Source organism: Ornithorhynchus anatinus, chromosome X3 (genome assembly GCF_004115215.2).
Source record: "Ornithorhynchus anatinus isolate Pmale09 chromosome X3, mOrnAna1.pri.v4, whole genome shotgun sequence".
Lineage (NCBI taxonomy): Eukaryota > Metazoa > Chordata > Mammalia > Monotremata > Ornithorhynchidae > Ornithorhynchus > Ornithorhynchus anatinus.
Genome location: NC_041751.1, coordinates 30,140,898 through 30,164,049, shown reverse-complemented (window position 1 = coordinate 30,164,049; position 23,152 = coordinate 30,140,898). Strand labels below are relative to the sequence as shown.

Genomic DNA, 23,152 nt, shown 5'->3' with positions numbered 1-23,152 from the left:
TGAGAAAATGTGTGTAGAACAAGAAGAGATTCTTGTGGGAGCTCAGCATTTAAGGGATAAGTGGAGGATAAGTAGCAAAGAAAATTGGCAAAGCTGTCAGGGAGGTAGGAAGAGAATCAGGAAAGTACAGGGCTGGTGAAACAAAGGGCAAAGAGAGTGCCTAGGAGGAAAGAGTTGTCAATACTGTCCAAGCTAGACAAGCATTCAGGGAGGACAAAGTAGAGCCCATTTGCTGACTCAAAAGGAGACCTTGATGAATGAGAAAAATCAGGAAAACAGAATGGACTTGAAATCTAAAAACATGACATCTGATATACGAAATGAATAAGCAAATATGAAAATGACAGAATGATCCATTTTCTTCCACAATTTTCACTAGTCACCTCTTTCTTTTCATAACCAGCACTCGAGTGGATGGAGAAAAGAATTTTTTTCAAGTATCTTTGGAGTAAGTGGTAAGAGTGAGGCTATCAAAGTGCCCTCTTAATTCTTAGAAAATAATGAATTAAATTTACTGCACGAGCTGTGTTTCTTCAACGAAATAGAACTCTTACTAGATTTTAGCTGAACCTTTTTGCATTTTTCAAATACATGTTGAAAATACCTGAAGTTGCCACCTATTGCTCATTTCTGGTTTGATGTCATTTTTCATCTCGCTTCACCATCCACCGGTTTGGATCTGAGCATGAATCTAAGCACTGAATTCCCTTTGAAGACCTGGGAGGCTTAGATCATCACCGTGGAGCAAGACAAACAGCAGGTTCTTTATTTTTTACTACTTCACATTTACATAGTGCTTTATATTCCAGGAGTCTTAGCAATCAAATCTTAGTTGTGGACACTTGACTCGCTCATAGATGCGCTTTAGGGAAGCAGTACCATAGGAATTACCATAGCAAAGTGGCAGGCTTGATTTCTTCATTTGCATGTCAATACCCAGAATGTTCTTCAAGTTTATAGATGCTTCATAACAGCGATGACATTTGAACTCCAGAAATACATGGTGGGTGCAGTATGTTGTTTTCTGTGGAAGTTATCAGAGAAATCTGAGGGTCTCTAAGGAAAAACCAAAGAACAGACACTTCTTTTAAAATGCAAATTAAAGAATCTCAACATCGGCTCTGAGTTAACTACTAATCTTTTTTTTCAGATCTATCATTGCTGATCCCACTCCTCTGGTAGCCTGCTTTATACTCATTGTTCAACAAATCAGTCCAAGATTTTTCTGAGGCGGAGAGTAGGCATTCAGGTTAAGGAGGGTATATTCTCTGTCAGAGAGGTCTACAGACAATATTTATTGAAAAAAGGTAAAATCTAATACATGGCTAATTGTCTGGGAATGATATAAAACCGGCCTGATTTGCTCTTGAGTTTTCCTAATTTGTTCAGCTGTCTTTGACACAAAAGGCAGAAATTTGCATGGCATAAATGATACATTCTGGGAAAACAGACAAATGGAACAGAGCATATTGCATTCGATAGAACATTTGAAGTCTTTAAAGTCCTCAGCACCTTTCAGCCTACCATCATGTTCTATCTGATAATAACTTGTTCCAAGTCGAATTACCATGGTTGACTGCACCCTATCACACCTTTGGATTAGGAAAGTGGAGTTTAGAAGTATTTCTGAAGTATTTCTTGATTATTCACAAGTTAGCTCCTGATTGAAGTAGGCTGCAGCAAAACATCAAGTTCACTGGGCTTGCAACAAAAGCTCTGAACCGTGCTTGGCCAAAGTGACCTTCAGAAATGATCATGACCTTCAAACTGTTACTAAATTTGCTGAATGAGTTCATTTTGGGGGAAATTTGATGATGAACATATAGATGACTTAGGGATACTCTGAGAATCACCTTGAGAGAGGCTGAAATCTGAAGAAATTACTTCAAAAATTAACATTTCAGCAAGAAAAAATATTTTCATATGTTTTTTATGCATATGTGTTTTTGTATATACACACACACACATATACATATGTAGATATATATCTATATGTATATATAGATATATATACACACACACACACACATATTACAAAAGTTACTTCCATGAGCCAATTTCAACATCAGAATATAACTTGTTTTTTAGATACCTTTATAGAATAATAAAAAAGAAAAATAACACTTCTACTATGAAAAACTGCTCCAGTAAGTATTAGGAGCCTATTGAGAACAATTTACAACAATAATCTTTCTGATTTAGCAGCATTTGCTGATGAAGTACATTTACAGTCCTGTACTGTATTAAGCAAACAAAGAACCAATCCTTTGCCAAGGTTTTCTCGAGAATTACCTATAAAAAAAAAGCAGCTTTTCTGAATTACTTTGCTTGAGATTTAGGTGAAATAAAATGCCAGAAATACTTTCTGAAACTAAAAAGTCATTACTGGCTTTCTCCAAAGGGACTGTTTCAAAAAAACATTTCCATTAAAATGGGTTTCCACTGAAAAAAGGATCAAGAGGTGGATGTACAGTACTCAAGCACCTCCATCTTATTTTGGTAATACATCGATGATAAATAAGTCAGAAAAAATAGTGATGAAATTTCAGAGGGAATATGGAAGGTATAAAAGACTGGCATTGGTGGGCTGGACAGTTGTCTTCTGGAATGAAGGCCATTATAGCTCTAGAAATTCTAAATGCCTAAGGGTGGAGGAAATTAATATGGAAATAATTTTTCCAAAGATATCCATACATTGCACCGAGTTCACTGAGGGCAGGGAATGTGTCTGTTGATTGTTATATATATGCTCCCATAACCACATAGTACAGTGTTCTACACACAGTAAGCACTCAATAAATACGATTGACTGATACATAATTGGGAAAAATCTTCTGAGTCCTGATACACATTAGGGACACTGTCCACACCAAAGTGTGATTTAGTCACATTCTTATCCAAAGTTTCCTCCATCTATCCTCTCTATTACTGCCAAAGGAAGAAAAAGTATGATGATAAATTGGAAGTTTTTGCTCTACGGTACAGGGGTTAACAAAAACTCAATTAATCTAAATGCTTGCTGAATAGTAGGAGAGTAGAGAGAGGCAGGAGAAGAATCAGCAGTAAGAAGGGCATATTGCTTCTTATCAATACAGCTGTCTACAGACAAATTTTTAGAAACAGCTAAAGGAAGAGGAAGAACAGTGGAAATACCAGGAAGGTAAGATCAGCACACGCACAAAAAATACATGCAAAGCATCACGTATATGGAGAGTCATATACACAGTCCATAAGATTTTTTTAAAAAATTCTATGATTTGGACATTCCATTTATTTAGATGGCCCCCATTTGGACTAAAAGTGAGTTTTCAATGTATTGAAAATAGAGCCTAACAGATGTGAAGCTTCCAAAGGCCAGCATAGGTCTGTAAAGATGAAAGAAACTAGGTATACATTTTTTCCATATAAATAGATTTGAAAAAATAACAAAGACGCACCAGTGGGCAGTTAATGAATTAAGTGATAAGGAACCTGTTCACATAAAGCCTTTCGGCTTCACTTTGTAGTGGGCAGGGAATGTGTCTGCTAACTCTTGCATTGTACTCTCCCAAGTGCTTAGTACAGTGCTCTGTACATAGTAAGCACTCAATAGATTTGATTGATTGATTACAGGGAAAATCTGTGTGCATGGCACTTGAGTAGAGTAAAACTGATATGATTCCTATCCTGGTCATGGGTTCGAATGCCAGCTCTGCCACTTGTCAACTGTGTGACTGTGGGCAAGTCACTTCACTGGGCCTCAGTTCCCTCATCTGTAAAATGGGGATGAAGACTGTGAGCCTCACGTGGGACAAAATGATTACCCTGTATCTACCCCAGTGCTTAGAACAATGCTCTGCACACAGTAAGCGCTTAAATACCAACATTATTATTATCCTTAAGTAGCTGATATTCTAATCCGGGACAAAGGCAGGCACAAATTATTTGCAAGTAGTGGGAGCATAAAAATGAAGAAGACTACAGCTATTGATAGAGGGAATATGGAAGGACTTATAGATGTTTCTTGCCAACTCCAACGGGCTCCGCTCCATCCCACCCTAATCTTCCTAGAACTCTCAGTTGCTTTCAACACTGTGGATGACCCCATTCTCTTGGAAGGAAACATTCTCTCTAATCTTTGCTTCACTGACACTGCCTCTCCTCGTTCTCCCCCTCTCTCTGGCTACTCTTTCTCAGTAATTTTTGTGGACCCCTCCTCTGTCTCCCACTTCCTAATTGTTCAGAGTTCAGTTCTGAGTTTCCTTCTCCTTCCACAGCCACTCCTTGGGTAACTCATTTGCTCTCACTGCTTCAACTACCATCTTGATGTGGAGGATTCCCAAATCTACATCTCCAGCCTGAATCTTTCTCTTTTTTCTGCAGTCTTGTATTTCCTCCTACCCTCAGGACATCTCTAATTGGAAATCCCACCAGCACTTCAAATTTAATATGGCCAAAACACAACTCCTCATCTTCCCAAACAAACACTGTCCTCTCACTGATTTTCTCATCACTGTAGACATTTTCCCTCCCTAGCTTGGAATCATAGCTTTATCCTCGACTCATCTCTCTCTTCACTGCTTCTGCTTTTTCCATAGCTCATCGTCCCTGATCTGTTGGCCAAAAAGCCAAACAGGGGCAGAATTGGGGAGAATTATGCCAACAGTAGGTAAATAAAAGGGGAAAAAAAAACCTTGTGGACTGCTTGAAACCAGTGATCATGAGTTCTGCTTAATGTGAAGAGAAATGGGTAACCATTGGATGTTTGTGAAGGGTAGAGAGACAGATGCTGAACAACATTTTATCAAGATGAACTGGGCTGCAGAGTGAACTCTAGACTAGAGAGGTTGAGTGGCTGAATAATAATAATAATAATTATGGTATTTGTTAAGCGCTTACTACTTGCCAAGCACCATTCTAAGCACTGGGGTGGATACAAGGTAATCAGGTTGTCCCACATGGGGCTCAGAGTCTTAATCCCCATTTTACAGATGAGGTAACTGAGGCACAGAGAGGTTAAGTAACTTGCTCAGGGTCACACAGAAGAGTGGAGGAGCCGGAATTAGAACCCACGTCCTCTGACTTCCAAGCCCGGGCTCTTGCCACTAGGCTATGCTGCAGCTGAAAGCAGGGAGCCCAGAAAGGAGGGGGATATAGACAAGAAATGAAGATGACCTGCAGCCATTCAGATGGATAAAACAGGGGTGGCTCAGAGAAATTTTGTGGAGGACAAATCAACAGGATTTAGGATAACGATGGATGTCAAGGTTGAAAGACAGTGAGGTACAATGAACCAATCAAATGTATTTACAGAGTGCTTACCGTGTACAGAACACTGGATTAAGCCCTTTGGAGAGTACTATACAACAGAGTTGGTAGGCACAATTCTGCCCACAAGGAGCCTACGGTCTAGAAGGGGAGACAGACATTAAAATAAATTGCAGATAAATGGAATGGCAGAGTATAATGATAAAGTATTACACCTAAGCATCAAGGTTCTGGGACAGGAAGGCTGGTGGTACTGAATTGAAGAAATTGACTTGGAAGGGAAGATGGGGAGTTTAGTTTTAGCCATATTGAGTTTTAAGCAGCATGACTCAGTGGAAAGAGCCTGGGCTTCGGAGTCAGAGGTCATGGTTTTGAATCCCAGCTCTGCCACTTGTCAGCTGTGTGACTGTGGGCAAGTCACTTCACTTCTCTGTGCCTCAGTTACCTCATCTGTAAAATGGGGATTAACTGTGAGCCTCACGTGGGACAACCTAATTACCCTGTAATCTACCCCACGCTTAGAACAGTGCTCTGCACATAGTAAGCGCTTAAATACCAACATTATAAAGGTGCTGGAGGGACCATTTTCATGTGGAGATATTTTAGAGCAAGAAGAAATGATGGGCAGCAAAGCAAGTGAGAGGTCAGAGCTAATACATTAGAGATGAAAAGCAGTGTGGCTCAGTGGATAGAGCATGGGCCTGGGAGTCAGACATCCTGGGTTCCAATCCTGCCTCCAGCACTTTGCTGTGACTCTGGGCAAGTCACTTCACTTCTCTGGGCCTCAGTTACCTCATCAGTAAAATGGGGATTAGGACCGTGAGCTCCATGTGGGAAAGGGACTGTGTCTAACCTGATGATCTTTTACCTATCTCAGCACTTAGTACAGTGCCTGGCACATAATACGTCCTTAAGAAATAGCATTAAAAAAAAATGAGAATCAGCTCTATAGATGTGGCAGCTGAAGCCATGTGAATGAGTGAGGGTATAATACAAAGAGTGGGGGTGTCCAGAACAGAGCTTTACGGGATATCCACAGTTAAGAGATTATTCCCTCATTTTGGGATCTGAACCTCTTAACGAATGTCAGTTCATTGCTGCTAGTATGGAGGCTGCAATTGTCTTACTCCCAATCTTCCTGGGAAATGAACAGGTAGCAAAAAGGCCCCATTGCTTGAGGAATGGTCTGAGGCAGAGAATTCAAGAAATGAGGGAATGAAAAGATTCTCCCCACCAGAGCTCCAAAAAAGAGAATAGGGTCCATTAATTTAATTCCTCAGGACAGAAAGAATGCCCAAGGAGATTGAGAGTCCATATCAACATCGCACAGCACATCAGTGATTGAGCTAGGAATTAAACCAAAGTTTCTTCCCCTTAGCTCTTGCTTTAGTCAGTAATGAAAAAGGTATCATTAGCCAAAAAAAACCCCTGAAATATTTCACGGCTAATGAAACTAAATGCCCCCAAAATGATATATGAGTATGCTCTCTTGGGGTACTCTTCCCAAAATGCATAGTACTGAAATTTTTCAAATGCAAAATTGAAATAACCACCTACCAAAACTTTCCTGTCACAGAAGAGAAAAAAAAAATACAGGTGCAAAAGTCATGATCCAGCAGTTTTCAAATCTCTGCAACTTGGAGCTAAACTGTTAAAAAAAAACATTTTTTTGTTGTTGTTCCAGGATTGGCACTTGCAGTGTGTGAAACCTAATAGCCACATGTCTTTTTAGCCTAGTATGGCAGAAAAATAACAGTGGGAAATAAACAGCTAGAACAACAGGAATAAATGCTTCAGAAAGTTTAAAATCTAAAACTGAAGTAGCACATATATTTAAACTTGGATAACCAGTAGCACATGAAAATTACATATAGCTTTCTGGGTAGAAATAGGAAAACAACTTTCACTGATACAGTGAAATTGAGTCCATTAAATCACCATTACTTTTCCTTTCATTATATTTAAAATTAGTACCCATGGATCAATAACACAAATTTTTACACTGAATGAAAGGATGTTCCTTGTAGTATAAGAGTAATACAGTTCCTTCCCACCACATTATCACTTTGATTCTCTTTACATCAACCACTGCATTTTCATCTATCGCTTTGTTCCTCCCTGCTTCCTTATGAGCTTAAGGTAAAAAGACATACGCTGAAAATATTCAGTATGTGATGCATTCATTCCCTATTTAGCAACTAGCGAAAAGAAGTGTCTCTCAATAGTACAGATATTTTCTGTACTTGCCAAAAGGTCCTTGCCCTGTGTCATTTCCTGTCACCTTCATGTTTTACTGCCTGGAATTTAAGGTTGTCAACCCCCACTGGGCAGGTCTTGTTCACCGTAAGTTTTGTGCAGAGCTTTAAATACCCTCATGCACACATAACACTTAATAAAGGCTAGTTGAAGCCCTATTTGATAAAACCTGCTTGATTAGCTTTGTTTCCATCTGCTGACCTCAAGACGGTAAAAATGATTTACAAGGAAAATAAGAGACTCCAATTTGCTCACTGACACTGGTGCTAAATTCACCTACTCAAAATTTATACCTTAAAGTAAGATCTATCAATGAAGAATGGAAATCATGGCTGGCGACCCTTACCATTTACCCTGAGCAAGTGAGTCAAGGGAAAGTTTTGTTTTCATCAATGTGAACTGACACCTTAATATGGGTGGGACAATAAGGAACAATCAGGGGAGTTTTATCCCACCACCCAAAAGCCTTAAGGCTGAACCAATTAAGTTCCTGCCTTTTGTCTGAATGGTAGGCACCTTATGACTTTAAGGGAATAATGGTAGTTAAAATCGGAGGAGGAAGGCAGAAGAGGAAGAAGTAGGAGTAGGGGACTGCTGTTGGCATGTCTTCTGTTCTGTAATGGCCCTGGCAACGGGCATAATGAGATTTTTCAGCAGAGCCAGCCGTATGTAATTCTGGTAATGCCTTTCAAATAGAGGCCCTAATGTGGACCAGAATAGCCAAATTGGGAGCCAGAATAATGGCGAGAGTGGGGACAGAGATGACGGGAGTGGCAGTGGACACATCTCAACTAGTTTGCCCTCGACATACTTCCGGGCTGCCTCTGCAATTTCTCCAGTCACTTGCAACCACAATGACACTCATATGCAGGCCCAGGAGAGACCAGTTGATTCAGGGCTTCTGCTAGCCCTACTACCTGAACAGAAGCAACAGCTATCCTGGGATCAATAGGCCAATCCTAGGCCACACAACCAAGATGACCGCCATTTGGATAACAGACATAGCAGGGAAAGACATTGGACTTGCAGGTGGTGGTGAAAAAACGCACACCCTCCCAACATCTCCATCTTTTTTGTCTCCATTTTCTCTTTCTTGTCTGCTGGGTGACCTCAGGCAAGTTCCTTCACTGGGCCTCTTGTATATACTCCAGCTTTAGTACAGTGCTTGATGTGGAGGGTTTAACATATTTTTATTGAAATATTTAAATAGGATCAAATGCTTGGAGTTACTTCTTGGGGTGCCTATTTGTGACTGGGGGTGTTTAGGTATCAGTAACGGGGGAGAGACTTTTCCCCCTTTGATTAGTTTTGTGATATGATGGAAAACTACACTAGTATTAGCAGAAGAAGAATGGATAAGACTGGGTTTTAGGCTTGTCCTTGGTTTGCAAATTATCTTGTTGCAGGCTGACAATTTAGATGTTTAGAACAAATATCGAAGGCTTTTGCTAATTTAGGGTTTGGTTGCAAATGAAGTTCTAGACTGGTGAGAGTCAGCTATATGAAGCTATGCCCTGCATGAACCTTAATCCATGATTTTGGGCTTTCCTAAGTAAAATAATCCAAACAACAAAAAAATGCCTTTGCATTTGCTTTATGTTCCATTCTAGGGCTCATTTTGGACTTGGTAAAGGTCAAAATGTAACTTTTTTCCACGTAAGAAGTTTATACATTGAATATCTAAGCATATATCTCCTCTACTGTTCTATAAATGACCTTCAGTATAACCACCAAATATTAAAATACTTTTATGGACACTATTGAACAGAAATATTCTCATTTTCAATGCATTTTTTCCAGGTTAGCTGCATTTCAGACTACAGGGAGAATTAACAGCATCATAGAGTGACTAAGTATTTCTCCAAGATTAACAGGGTATAAAACCTGAACAGATGGTGGTCTTCACCTCTTCTAGGGCTAATGGACTGACCATTTCCCAAAATGAAGACTTTGCTACCAAGATCTCACATGATACAACTAGAATGCTTTGCATAATGTTTTAGGCAAGCGGTTTGGAAGACAGCAGACACCATATCGACAAGATCCCACAATCACAATCCTCCAAACCCTACAGCAGGTGTCCCCTTACAATAGCGCAGATCAAGGATATAACCTTCAAATTCTTAGCTGTGACTGACATTCAAAGTTTGAGGAATGAAGTCATAGGACTGGAAGGCATCTTTTGGGGACTATACCCACTGATTGAAAAGGTGAGCATCCATCCTATTTTTAAACAATTCATCTACTCATCTGCTAGGCTATAGCAGCTATGTGTATCCAATTTAAGATGGCATATTAGGGCAAAAATATTTTTGAGTTGAACATTGCAGATTTGCTGTACTTGATTATCCTGTTTAGTCTAGAAAATTATTATTATATTTAAATACTTATTATAGGTCAAGCACTCTTTGAAACACTAGGGTTGATTACAAGTTAATCAGGTCTGACACAATTCCTGTCTCACATGGGGCTCACAGTCTAAGTAATTGAGAGTAAGATTTACTCAAAAGTGATATGAAATCTATTTACCCATCTAATTTTTTTATGGAATCTATGAGAGAGATAATGTGAGAGAAAAACACCCCATTTTGTATTATGTGGATATAAAGAGGGTTACTTGCAGTTCCACTGAGTTTGCATTATGCAAGGTCTATTATTGAGACTGCTTCTTGGTATCTCTCCTTTCATCCCTTTTGACTCAAAGAGTCTTTCCTCTCTTGATTGGAGCCCACCAGATTGGTCGGTCTAGCAGCGTGGCTCAGTGGAAAGAGCACGGGCTTTGGAGTCAGGGCTCATGAGTTCAAATCCCAGCTCTGCCACTTGTCAGCTGTGTGACTGTGGGCAAGTCACTTCACTTCTCTGGGCCTCAGTTCCCTCACCTGTAAAATGGGGATTAAGACTGTGAGCCCCACGTGGGACAACCTGATTCCCCTGTGTCTACCCCAGCGCTTAGAACAGTGCTCGGCACATAGTAAGCGCTTAACAAATACCAACATTATTATTATTATGAGAAGCACGCCCGTCCACTGTCCTGTCACTGTACTGAGACTGTGCTTCTTTTTCATTACATGTTTTTTATGGTATTCGTTAAGCATTTACTCCATGTTTTAAGCATTGGAGTAGATACAAGTTAATCAGGTTGGACACAGTCCCTGACCCACATGGGGCTCCTGGTCTAAGTTGGAGGGAGAACAACAGTATATTCTTTCCACCATGCTTGCATCTGGTCACTACACACCAGCTCCTTTATGTATTGCTAGACTGTCAATCTCCCCAAATCTATTTTATTCTGCTCCTTTGTCTCTCTCTCTCTCTGCATCTTTGGAGAATGTACTACACCCCATCCCCGTGGCTTAGTGGAAAGAGCACAGGCTTGGGAGTCAAAGGACGTGAGTTCTAATCCCAACTGTCACTTGTCTGCTGTAAGACTTTGGGCAGCCACTTCACTTCTCTGTGCCTCAGTGACCTCATCCATAAAATGGGGATTAAGAGTGTGAGCCCCATGTGGGACAAATTGATTGATTACCTTTATCTATTCCGGTGTTTAGAACAGTGCTTGGCACATAGTAAATGTTGGTATTTGTTAAGTGCTTACTATGTGCAGAGCACTGTTCTAAGCGCTGGGATAGATACAGGGGGATCAGGTTGTCCCACGTAGGGCTCACAGTTTTAATCCCCATTTTACAGATGAGGTAACTGAGGCCCAGAGAAGTGAAGTGACTTGCCCACAGTGACCCAGCTGACAAGTGGCGGAGCCAGGATTTGAACTCATGACCTCTGTCTCCCAAGCCCGTGCTCTTTCCACTGAGCCAAGCTGTAAAGCAGTACAGTAAAGCACTTGGAGAAGCAGCGTGGCTCAGTGGAGAGAGCCCAGGCTTGGGAGTCCAAGGTCGTGAGTTCGAATCTCAGCTCTGCCACTTAGCTGGGTCACTGTGGGCAAGTCACTTCACTTCTCTGGGCCTCAGTTACCTCATCTGGAAAATGGGGATTAAGATTGTGAGCCTCAGGTGGGACAACCTGTTGACCTTGCGCCTACACCAGTGCTTAGAACAGTGCTCTGCACATAGTAAGTGCTTAAATATTATTAAATACCATCATTATTATAGAATTTGATGACAGCATGAAGTTTTGAATTACTTGTGAAAATATTTGGAATTTGCCAGTGTTCTGAGAACTATTTTTAACTACATTTTTAATAAGCCTTCCTGAACTCCCAAAGTTGTGACAGAGTAAAAGACACTAATAATTTATAGGCAGACATAACTGTTAAACTAGTTCTCAGTGCTTCATCTTCTCAAAAATGAATGTCTCCTTCCAGTTTTGAGTAAAACTTGATCCTACATAAACATTGGTTATTAATGATGAAGTGTTCTTTCTGGTAGTTTGGGGGATTTTTATCAAGAATTTCGAATGGTTTTACATAGCAAATCCATTACCATTTTTAAAACTGCTCTTCAGTTAAAGCAGGCAAATCTACTTTTCAGGGATAATTGTATGTTATCCCTGTATATCCCTGTATCCCTGTATAGAAGCAGTGTGGCTTAGTGGAAAGAGCATGGGCTTAGGAGTCACTTAGCTGTGTGACTTTGGGCAAGTCACTTAACCTCTTCATGCCTCAGTTACCTCATCTGTAAAATGGGTATTAAGACTGTGAAACCCACGTGGGTCAACCTGATTACCCTGTATCTACCCCAGCGCTTAGAACAGTGCTTGGCCCATAGTAAGCCCTTAACAAATACCAACATTATTATTATTATATTATGAAAAAACTCAAGAATATTAAAAACAATTTAAAAAATTAGATTGCATTGTTCACATCCATTGAAAATTATCAATACTGAATACCAATATTAACATGCACATTTTTAAAGGATTTTTTAACATGAATTGTTGCTGACACTTTCCCTCCACTAACAATATACTAGGGTCCCTAAGTAAATATATGCATCCATACATATAAAATAAACCAAAATGCCCTGAATGGAGATTGTATCAAATCACAGGGACAAACTTAAGATCCTATTTATCACATACAACACTTTACATCTCCAAGGTAAATTACCTCACCAACTCCAATTATTCTTCAAAAAGTCATTGTAAAATAAATACTATTATTCTCGTACTTGTTCAGAGAAACTAAGATAAAGAGAAGGAAAGTGGGCTTGCTCAAGGCTTGCTAAGTAATTAATGGCCAAAAAATAAATAGTTCCTTTCTCCTAGTTTGAGTGTACAAAGTGGGTGACAGTCTTACAGGATTTCCATATGTTTTGTGCGAAAATAAAGCAGGAAAGAGGTGGGGGGTGGTGAGGAAGGGTAGACTTGCAACTCCATCTTTGCATCTTGATGCTTCAGAGGCTTCTTCAGGGCAGGAAGACTGATGGTGTTATTAGGCAGAGACTCCCAGCTACCAGAAGGAGGAATGTCAGGACTATGAGGAGGTTTGCACAAGGATGTAATCCAATATTAGAATCTCCTGGTCTGGATGGCCCAACCGAATTGGGATGAAAAACACCACTAGCATATATTCCAGTTAATAGCTCCCTAAGTAGATCTAGTACCTTTAGGACACTGGTGGACTGAGTAAAATCTGAAGGTCTCTCAGGCCAAGTTGCCATAGGCCAATTATCATTACATGTTTTCTCTGAAACCAGCTCTCTGTCTGGGTAAGAAAGCAACTGAGCTACAGTCTATGTCCACAGAGGAATGCTTCTTCTGCACGGTTAATGCAGGAACACTTGAGAGATAACAGAGCCAAGTTCCCCTTCCTTGATCAAGCATCAGGGTTTCCAGAGCTGGGGTGGGAAGGAACAGAGAGCTTCCTGACCCATTTCTGTATGGAACAGCCCAGGGTGGGGGCTACTAACCAGAGTGTTGGTTTCATGATCTGTTATAAAAATGTAGGGATGACGAACTCTACCGTGCTTGCTTTTTTCTGAAGGATTTTAAGTGTTCACCCTTGATTCGTGCATCTCTTTCCTCTGAAAGCAGACCTTTTTTCAATAAAAACGTAATTCTAATATGCCTTTAACATGTACCTCAAGTAATTTGATTTATGCAAACTGGACAAAGTTCACTGCAGACTTCATAAAGGGATTATTGCAGAAAAATTCCTTTCATTAAATCAGGTTCTCAGCAAAGCTAATGCAAGTGACCACTTTAGATGTAGGTAATTCTCTCAATAATGCCTAAAGGCTCTGTTTTCTAGTCTCTATTTTTTTTTTAACCTAACATTGATCTCTGGATGACTTCCCATTTCCTTCTCAGTTTCCTGAGATTCACTATAACCCTTAGGTTACTTTTCAAATTCTTTGATACTAATTATAACCAAGCCTATTTAAATTCAACCTAAGTTTTTTATGGTATATGGTAAACATTTACTTTGTACCAGGCACTATACTGAGCAGTGGGGTAGATACAAGCTAATCAGGTTGGACACACATAGGGCTCACAGTCTTAGTCCCCATTTTTCAGGTGAGGTAACTGAAGCTCAGAGAAGTTAAATTACCTGTCCGAAGTCACACAGCAGACACGTGGTAGAGCCAGAATTAGAAGCCAGGTCCTTCTGACTCCCAGGCCCGTGGTCTATCCACTAGGCAGAGCGGCTGTTTTTTTTTTTTTTGCTTTGCTATTTTGCAAGACATTGTATCAGACGTTTTACTAAGATCCGTCACAGTCCTACTGCAGTCTCTCCATCTACTAAATTAATTCTATCCAAAAAAGCAGTCATGTGTGACTGGCATGATTTGTCCCTTATGAACTTTTAAAAGTTTAAAGTTCTACTTTTCAGAAGATTCAGCTAGCTGCTGAATTGCGTGAACCATTACAGACCATTTTTTTCTGTCAGCAGAATTATAAAATCAGAGTGATCTCCTGATCTAAGCCCATACTGTTTTTCCTTGGCTATAGTTGTAAATGCACTGACTTCGTTATTGTTTTTTACACCTTAGCAAAATCCTTTGGAGCCAAGCAACATTATTAGAAACAGAATCAATATAACTCATGGTATAGAAAATCTGAGTTTGAGAGTGGCAGTATAGCTGATTATCTAATTTTCTGAGGTCTTTTACATGATACCAAAATATGCATTTCCCTGATAAGGCAAATGTAGTTTAATGATTTATTTCTTATCTTAAAATAGCTACTTTGAATGTTGAGCCCAAAATTTTCAAACCATTCATATAAGGGAATGAAGGGGATAATGGGAGAAAAAGTAAGCAACGATGCTAGAGAACCTCAAAAGTGGAGTTGAGAAGAGCCACAAAAGAGAGTGAAGAGAATCAGTTGGGCAAGAATATGGTTGTAGCAGCTGGAAAGATACATCACTTCACCTGTGGAACTTAACTTTACAATGTCATTAAAAGGGAAAATTCTACTTATGGGCCTTGTGTAACTTCTATTTAATTCAGCTCATTTTAGGCCTGAGGTACTTAAGGTATTTCTGTATTAATTCATGTTGGCTTGGATAACTAGTATCACGATATGTGAGGTAAATATAAAGCTCTATTTCTTTTCACATTTTACTCTGACAGAATCTTTCAGGAACTGGCATAACCTGAATTCTTGTATGGCATAAGAAGGGATGGGACACTGGTCTTACATTATTTTTTTAAACCCTCATTTTCTTTATGCTTTGACACTCTTTCTTCAGCTATAATATCCTAGTTTATTCATCAGACTAGAATTGAAAAGGAATAGAAAAGAATTATACTATTTTAGAAGAGAAGGGCATGATGAAATATAGTCTTTAAAATTAATTTGGATTTCAAAATATTTTCTCTCCCAAGAACTAGTCACAACTTTTTCAACTAAGGAATGGAACAGATTCTTTCCATCTAGGTGTGAGTTTTAATTGGACATTGCATAATTATCAATTACTTTAGCTAATTTCAACATTTCTGGCATTATTTCTCATTGGCAAACATACAGTTGGCTACATTCTACTGTTTCGTATAATCCCGTATTGTAAACTGATGGAAAAACACACAGTCCTATTTGCAATATCATAGTTTTATGAAGATCAATAGCAAGAAAATATGTAAGGGCTTCCTGCAGAATTTCCATAAGGACATGCTCTCTCATAGAACACTGCTTTTGGAGTCAGAGTTCCTTGGGTCGAGATTCAATCTGGTGCTCTGAAGTAGAAGGGGGATGAATGAGGATGTGAGTGAGGGGAGGTAGAAACAAGTCAGCAAGCCACAATACAGGAAGAGGGATTCCCCAGGGGTCTGAAACCACTCCCTTCAATACTTAATCTTCACCCTAGATGTACTTTTAGCTCCACCAATTTTAGTAGCCTTTCCCAGAACACCTTGCTCATTTTCTTCTGCCAAAAATCTTGGTTGTGGAGTTTGAGATTCTAGTCTTAGTAGCATCTCTGGCAACCTTCTCTTCTGTGACCAGAGAGTTTACCTGCCTCATCTTAAAGCAGCACAGACTTCAATTGATGGCATTTAGTGAGTGCTTACTGTGTGCAGAGCACTGTACTAAAGCACTCCTCGGAGTGAAGTAGATGGGCAAACATTTTTGCCAGATTAAGACAGCCCTTGCAAAAAGTTACTGTGATTCTGTGCTGTTTTTAGATAGTCCAGAGAACCTGGATTTCAGTTTGTGTTTGGAATCAGTGGGAGAAACAGAGCAGGGAGAGAATTGAATCCCCTGCCGGGATTAAACATAATGGTGGGCAGGATGTTTGATTCTAGGCTACATCAGCAATAAACCCAGTGATCCATTGGGAACCCCACCGCCTATCCACCTTGCCACCCACGGTCCTTGCTCCCAATATTCCCCATCGGACCAGGCTTCAGGGATTTAAGCTACCCGCATCAAGCCCTTCAACCTCTCCCTTTATCTGACGGCTGAGTGAATCCACCGGGAAACTTACCAACTTCCCACCGTGGTTCCGAGGGTCCCTCGTCCCAACACGTTAAACTGCGGCAACATGTCACCTCCACAAATTTTAGAAGGTCCCTAAAAGTCTCCTTTGCCACCAGACTTCTTGGATTCTGCTCTCTCATGTTGTCCTCTATGTTGTTTTGTATTTATATTATTTCATCTTCCCCAGTACATCTGCCTCCAAGCCCTTTCCCACCCTATTCTTCGACTGCGAGCCCATGAATAGCCAGGGAACATATGTAGCTCTCACCTGGGTATTTTTTCCCGGTGCTTAGTAAAATGCGTGGCACATAGAAAATACATATTAAGTGCTAAGAACCTGATATGTCTGCATTTTCCATATTGTGGTTATTTCAAACTAGGGATACAACTGTGTTTGCATCAATCCAACGTTCCCTGAAATATTAATTCCTTTAAAGAACATTTTCTTTGTCAATTCTAACATCACTGGCCACTCCTTACACCTGATCTATTATTAAGGTTAATTAAAACACTTTTTTGTTGTGATAAGCAATCTCCTTTCTGGAAAAAAAACCAAAACTATGTCAGGTTTCAGGATATGAAATTTATGTATTACAATTTTCCTGGTCTATGAAATTCTCATTAGGAAAAGAGATACTTTTACACATTTTTTCCATCCCCCTTTAAATCAATCAGGTGTATTTATTGAGTGCTTACTGTATACAGGGAACTGTAATAAGTGCTTGGGAGAGTACAATACAACCATATAACAGACACATTCCCTGCCCACAATGAATGTACAATCTAGTGTTTCAAGAGAAATAAAAATGTTTGTAAAAATAAGGTGAAAGACAAATTGTATTTGTATATACTCCACACAATATGAAATCAAAATATATTTATAATCTGATTTTGGTCTTCAATAATGATGATAATTATGGTATTTGTTAAGCGCTTACTATGTGCCAAGCACTGATCTAAGTGCTGGGGTAGAAGCAGCGTGGCTCAGTGGAAAGAGCACGGGCTTTGGAGTCAGAGGTCATAGGTTTGAATCCCGGCTCTGCCACTTGTCAGCTGTGTGACTGTGGGCAAGTCACTTCACTTCTCTGGGCCTCAGTTCCCTCATCTAGAAAATGGGCATTAAGACTGTGAGCCCCACGTGGGACAACCTGATTACCCTGTGTCTATCCCAGCGCTTAGAACAGTGCTCTGCACATAGTAAGCGCTTAAATACCAACATTATTATTATTATTATTACAGGGTAACCAGGTTGTCCCATGAGGGGCTCACACTTAATTCCCACTTCACAGATGAGTTAACTGAGGCACAGAGAGGTTAAGTGACTTGCCCAAGGTCACACAACAGACAAGTGGCCGAGGCAGGATTAGAACCCACATCCTCTGACTCTCAAGCCCACGCTCTTTCCACTAAGCCATGCTGTATTCTTTTATTTTGGTAAGTGATGTATTGAGAATTGCTTTTAAATATCAATATTTTAAAATTGTTTATAAATCATTTTTGTCTATTTCTCCCCCTGCATTATAATTCAAGTTCTTGTACTCTCCCTAGAGCATAACACAGTACTTAGAATTCAGGAGGTACTCAATAAATATCATTGATTGATTGATAAACATAAGAACATTTTATCTGGTTATAAAATATTTTTAAAGTATACTTTTCTCTAAAGGTTATACTATTTGCATTCTCAATATCTTCAAAATACTAATTCCTTGTATACTGTGTATAGAACATTGCATTCAGTATGTGGGGGAGCACCAGAGAGGTAGAAGACATGATTCCTGATCTTGATGAGTTTACAATCTAACAGTGGGGATTGAAGTTAAAAAAAAAAAATTAGAAACAGAAGGAAAAGAATTGAAAAATAGATAAGTGAATTTTTCTGTGCCTCAGTTTCCTCATGTGAAGTGGAAATTCAATATTTGTTCTCCCTCCTAGACTGTGAGCCCCATGTGGGACAGGGACTACCTAATGCTATTACCATGTATGTATCCCACTGTTCAGTACAGTGCTAACAAAATTATTTTTCTTTTCAGGAATAGATGTAGCATTCATGTTTCACTTACCCTCTTATCTCTTGTCCATGCTACTGCAATTCAAGATTTGGGGATGATCTTTAATTACTTCATATTTAATTTTGTCTGACCCGATTGTAATAATAATAATAATGCTGGTATTTAAGCGTTTACTATGTGCAGAGCACTGTTCTAAGCGCTGGGGTAGATACAGGGTCATCACGTTGTCCCACGTGAGGCTCACAGTCTTAATCCCCATTTTACAGATGAGGGAACTGAGGCCCAGAGAAGTGAAGTGACTTGCCCACAGTCACACAGCTGCCAAGTGGCAGAGCCGGGATTCAAACCCATGACCTCCGACTCCCAAGCCCGGACTCTTTCCACTGAGCCACATTGCTATTGTAGATTTTCATAGAGGAGGAGTTTGTCTCATTTACACTTTTATAATCCAATCTTTCTGTAAAAGCCCAGGATGCTCAGGTGAAATTACTATAATTTTAAAAAGAGATTTTGAATCCTAGTTATCATTTTCCTGTCCTTTTTCTCACCTCTACTGGAATTATGCCAGTATTTATCTTAGAAACAAACCCAACTATTCATACTGATATAATCATTAACACATTTATCAAAATATTTTTGACTTTACTTGGAAGAACTTAATCACAGCTCCCACCCTAAAACAGAGGTCAGCAAACTTTTTTGTTTGGAAGAGACACAAAAAAATGAAAACTTTGAGCAGTTTGTGAGCAAAGAGCCATACAATTAATGGCCCTCCACATGACATATGATGTGTAGCATGTGGCTACTTTATGAAAACAGCTGTTGTGTCACCGGTGATAGGGAAGGGAGAGAAGAGAGGGAAAAAATGAGGAAGAAAGGAAAGGAGAAGGAAGAGGGGAAGATAAGGGAGAGGGGATAACTGGGACTGCTCACCTGATACCCCTCAAGCTGATCTCTTGGGTAGGACCATGTCACAAGCCACAACTTTTCCAGGAAGAGCCATGTCTAGCTTGGGAATCACATGCTCCATCAGGAGCCTATCCTAAGAGACATCCTGATCTCTTTCCCTTTCCTGCTGTTTTCTCCCCTTAAACCTAAATCACTGTACTCACCACCTAAAAGCCTGTCTCACAGACGCTCCACCCTATGTAAAGACACCACCTTACCATACTTTAAAGTCCAAAAAATAGGATCATTTGAGTGAATTAGACATGGTGATTCAAATGCTTTGATCTCATCTCATTTTATCCCATCAAGGCATCTCCGACCCACTGGGACATCTCTCCCAGAACGCCCCACCTCCATCTGCAATTGCTCTGGTGGTGTATCCATAGAGTTTCCTTGATAAAAATACAGAAGTGGTTTACCACTGCCTCTTTCCACACAGTTAACTTGACTCTCTGCCCTCGACTCTCTCCCGTGCCACTGCTGCCTAGCACAGGAGAGTTTTGACTTGTACAAGATTGCCTTCCAATTGCTAAACACTTGCCCAAGCTAGGAATGGAGTGGGTATGCCTCTGTTTGACTCTCCCTCCCATAGTCAAGAGTGGTAGAGTACTGGAAACTCTCCAGGTGCTACCCTGAGAGAGGAAATGATTTGGTTAAAAAAAAAAAATCAAAAAAAAATAAATCAAGGAATTTGGTAGAGAAACCTTGGTTTCGCTTTCTGCACCTTTCCTGGTCTAGTGGATGAGGTCTGGGAGTCAGGAGACCTGGATTATACTCCCATCTCTTTCACTGGCAAACTTTGTGACCTTGGGCAAGAAAATGTCTTTATGCCTTAGGTTGCTCATTTTAGAATTAGGAATAATACCTGTATCTTCCTATCTCACAGGGATGTTACGAGAATCAAGTGAGAAAACTGAAGGGGAAGAACTTCAGAAAAAAGAAAAGTGCAATATAAATTCAGGATGTTTATTACCTATCTTGTTGCAAGGACCATGCCAGTTCTATTACATTTTGAGCTGCAACTATACTATGATTTAAGGAATGCATGGTTAACCATGATCTTCAGTAAGCTGTGCAAAAGGATTCTTATTATGATCTTACTGAAATACCCCATAATTCCTACAGTCACCTATCATCTTTATTTTTAAAGATACTAAATTTGGTGACATCTTTACCTCTGCAACATTTTCTTAGTGTTCCCTATATTGAATAAGAACCCATGCAGTTAGCTAAGCAGTAAGACTCTTCTTTGCTTATAGATTTCTGCAGGAATGACATCTGATTCACATGCTTTAAAATGCCTGCAACTGTTGCAGTCATTTTCTCAAAGGAATAAGTTGAAAGTGGAGTTTGGGCTGGTTCTTTTGGCTTTGTAATAATAATGATGGTATTTGTGAAGCATTTATTATGTGCCAAGCACCGTTCTAAGCACTGGGTTAGACACAAGGTAATCAGGTTGTCCCCCGTGGGGCTCATAGTCTTCATCCCCATTTTACAGATGAGGTACCTGAAGCACAGAGAAGTTAAGTGACTTGCCCAAGGTCACACAGCAGACATGGGGCAGAGCCGGGATTAGAACCCAGGGCTTTCTGACTCCCAGGCCCAGTCTCTATCCACTAAGCCATGCTGTGTGGTGGATAAATTAGTGACCTGAAGACCCTGGTGGCATTGTAAAACCAGTCTTTCACCAGTTAGTATTTCCTGGAAGATCTGGGGTACTATTTCTCAGCACTTCACTGGAGATTGGGCCCCAAAATATTGCATCTGCTTGGCCAACTTTGATGATAAAGAAACCTAATGGGAAATCATAATGAGATTTTGTCCCTAGAATCCATACACAGCAACATCTTCCAGATTAAAGGAAAAGGACAGAGTTGCATTATGGAAAGCCAAAAGGACCTATAACAAGATAAATGTCTACCATAGCCCTTAATGGGTTAATAGCACCTTTGTAACTAACTGATACTAATAAGAGAGATAAAGGAACTGTGCTGAGTAGATCTTAAACATACTCTCTGAGCTCTTGAATGAAATGGAGGAAAATGGAAACTTTAACAGTTTTTCCAGAGAGCATTTAAAATCAAGCTCAAGAAATGTTTTGAATTGTGGTCATTTGAGCTCTTGATTTCATTATGAAAAACTAAAGGTCAAAAGCTTTGCTAACCCATAAAGTATGCTGTGTGTTTCTGGAATAAGACCAGCAAGATGACACATTTAGGTTAGAATTTTTTCAGTTTTTACTTTTGCTTTAATGCAGGGTTTTAATAATGCTCAGGGTCAGGCAAAAGGGAAGACATATGACAGCAGATATTTTTTTCTGTCAGGAGTCTAAGTCTCACAGCCTTTATTGCATGACTCTTTAAGGATCAGGCAAATCAATTAGGATAATCTTTACCTTCTTTTTCTAAAGTGGCATCTCCATTTCTTTGAAAGTTCTCTAATAGCAGGTTAATTTTACTTTCATACTATTCCTTGGTTTTTCCTTGACTGGAGCTGCTCAAGATGTGTTTCACCATGATGAAATCCAGTAGTAAGCATACACCACAGAAACATTCATTCCCAACAAATTATCAATTAAATATAGACTGAGAATAGTAAGCCTCTCAAAGTCCAGGGAAATAGTTCCTTCTACCTTTGTAACCCCTATAGCATGAAATCAGGATTCTTCATCCAGTAAATAATTATGGAGCCCATGTAGGCTTTGGGAACAAGAACTAGAAGCTGCCCAGAGAAATGTATTATAGTGCTAGGGATTTGCACGGTGTCGTTCACACTCATCCTCACTACTCACATTCCTGCAGGGGCAATGGATAAGTAGATAATCCCATAGGTTCTCAGTAAATCCCAGTATCTGAATACTTAACAGTTCTGTCCTTTGATAATCTATGTGGTCATGCTGCCTTGTTAGATTTTTAAAACATTTTAACAGTGCACTTTACATGGGATTTGTTTTACCTCAATCTAGGTTTCTCTTTATAGGCCAAAATGCCTATTCTGCTATTTATAGAATGTGTTGAGTTCAACTTTCCTGTTTCCTAAAGTTAGACCCTGAAGAATATCAGCCATTTTAGAAGTAATATTAACAAGATTTAGTCCCTTGCTGCAGGGTAAATAGTTGTGATAAGCAGTCAGTGCTTTTTAGTAGTAGTATAATATTGCACTTATAATGTGCCAACCAAAACATTCCTCTCAAATATCTCACATTTGTTACCAGGGAGGACATTAGATACCAATATAATCATAATTATTATATTTCATAGTTTTTAAAATAACCAATTCAGGATAATCCATTTCTCTTTGATACAAATTTTTGCTTATCCCCTCCCTACTCAAAACTCAAGTGAAATAGCTCAAAATATATCTGCTTACCCTACACAAGGTTATAAAGTTCCTAAGAAACACAGCCCCACCCCATGTGTAAGATAGTGTATTTTGGCTCACCCAAGGAGAAATATCTTCTCACTCCTTTTCATCATTAGATCACCTCTGCAGCCTGGTAGCAAGATCATCATTTCCACAGGAAGGATGGCCTCAAGGAACAAGAATGAGGCCCAGCTGGCTCCTAATATGAGGATCTTCAATTGGGCAGATCAGTCCTCACCTGAAGGGGATGAAGTAAAGCCAATTTGTAGGACCAGGGGTGGGGTCTCTGAAAAACCTAAACACGCTTTTCCTGTCCAGTCATATACCCTATACATTCCCAGTTGTTCCTAAATGAGGTAGGAGCTTCTTTCCTGGTTGCTGAACATGACTTCCATTTAGCATTCCGTCTAGCATCAGTTAAGCTGATTGTGGAGACTTTGACTCAGGAGCTA

At 39.7% G+C, this 23,152-nt stretch overlaps 1 long non-coding RNA gene across 1 annotated transcript; it reads right to left on the bottom strand.

Moving 5' to 3' along the window:
* Positions 1-744: 744 nt before the first annotated feature.
* LOC114807559 lies at positions 745-22,898 on the bottom strand. Its single transcript, XR_003755615.2, has 2 exons — positions 22,779-22,898; positions 745-1,056 (listed from the first exon to the last, which is right to left on the bottom strand). It is a non-coding gene; the product is annotated as an uncharacterized LOC114807559 (long non-coding RNA).
* Positions 22,899-23,152: the final 254 nt, after the last annotated feature.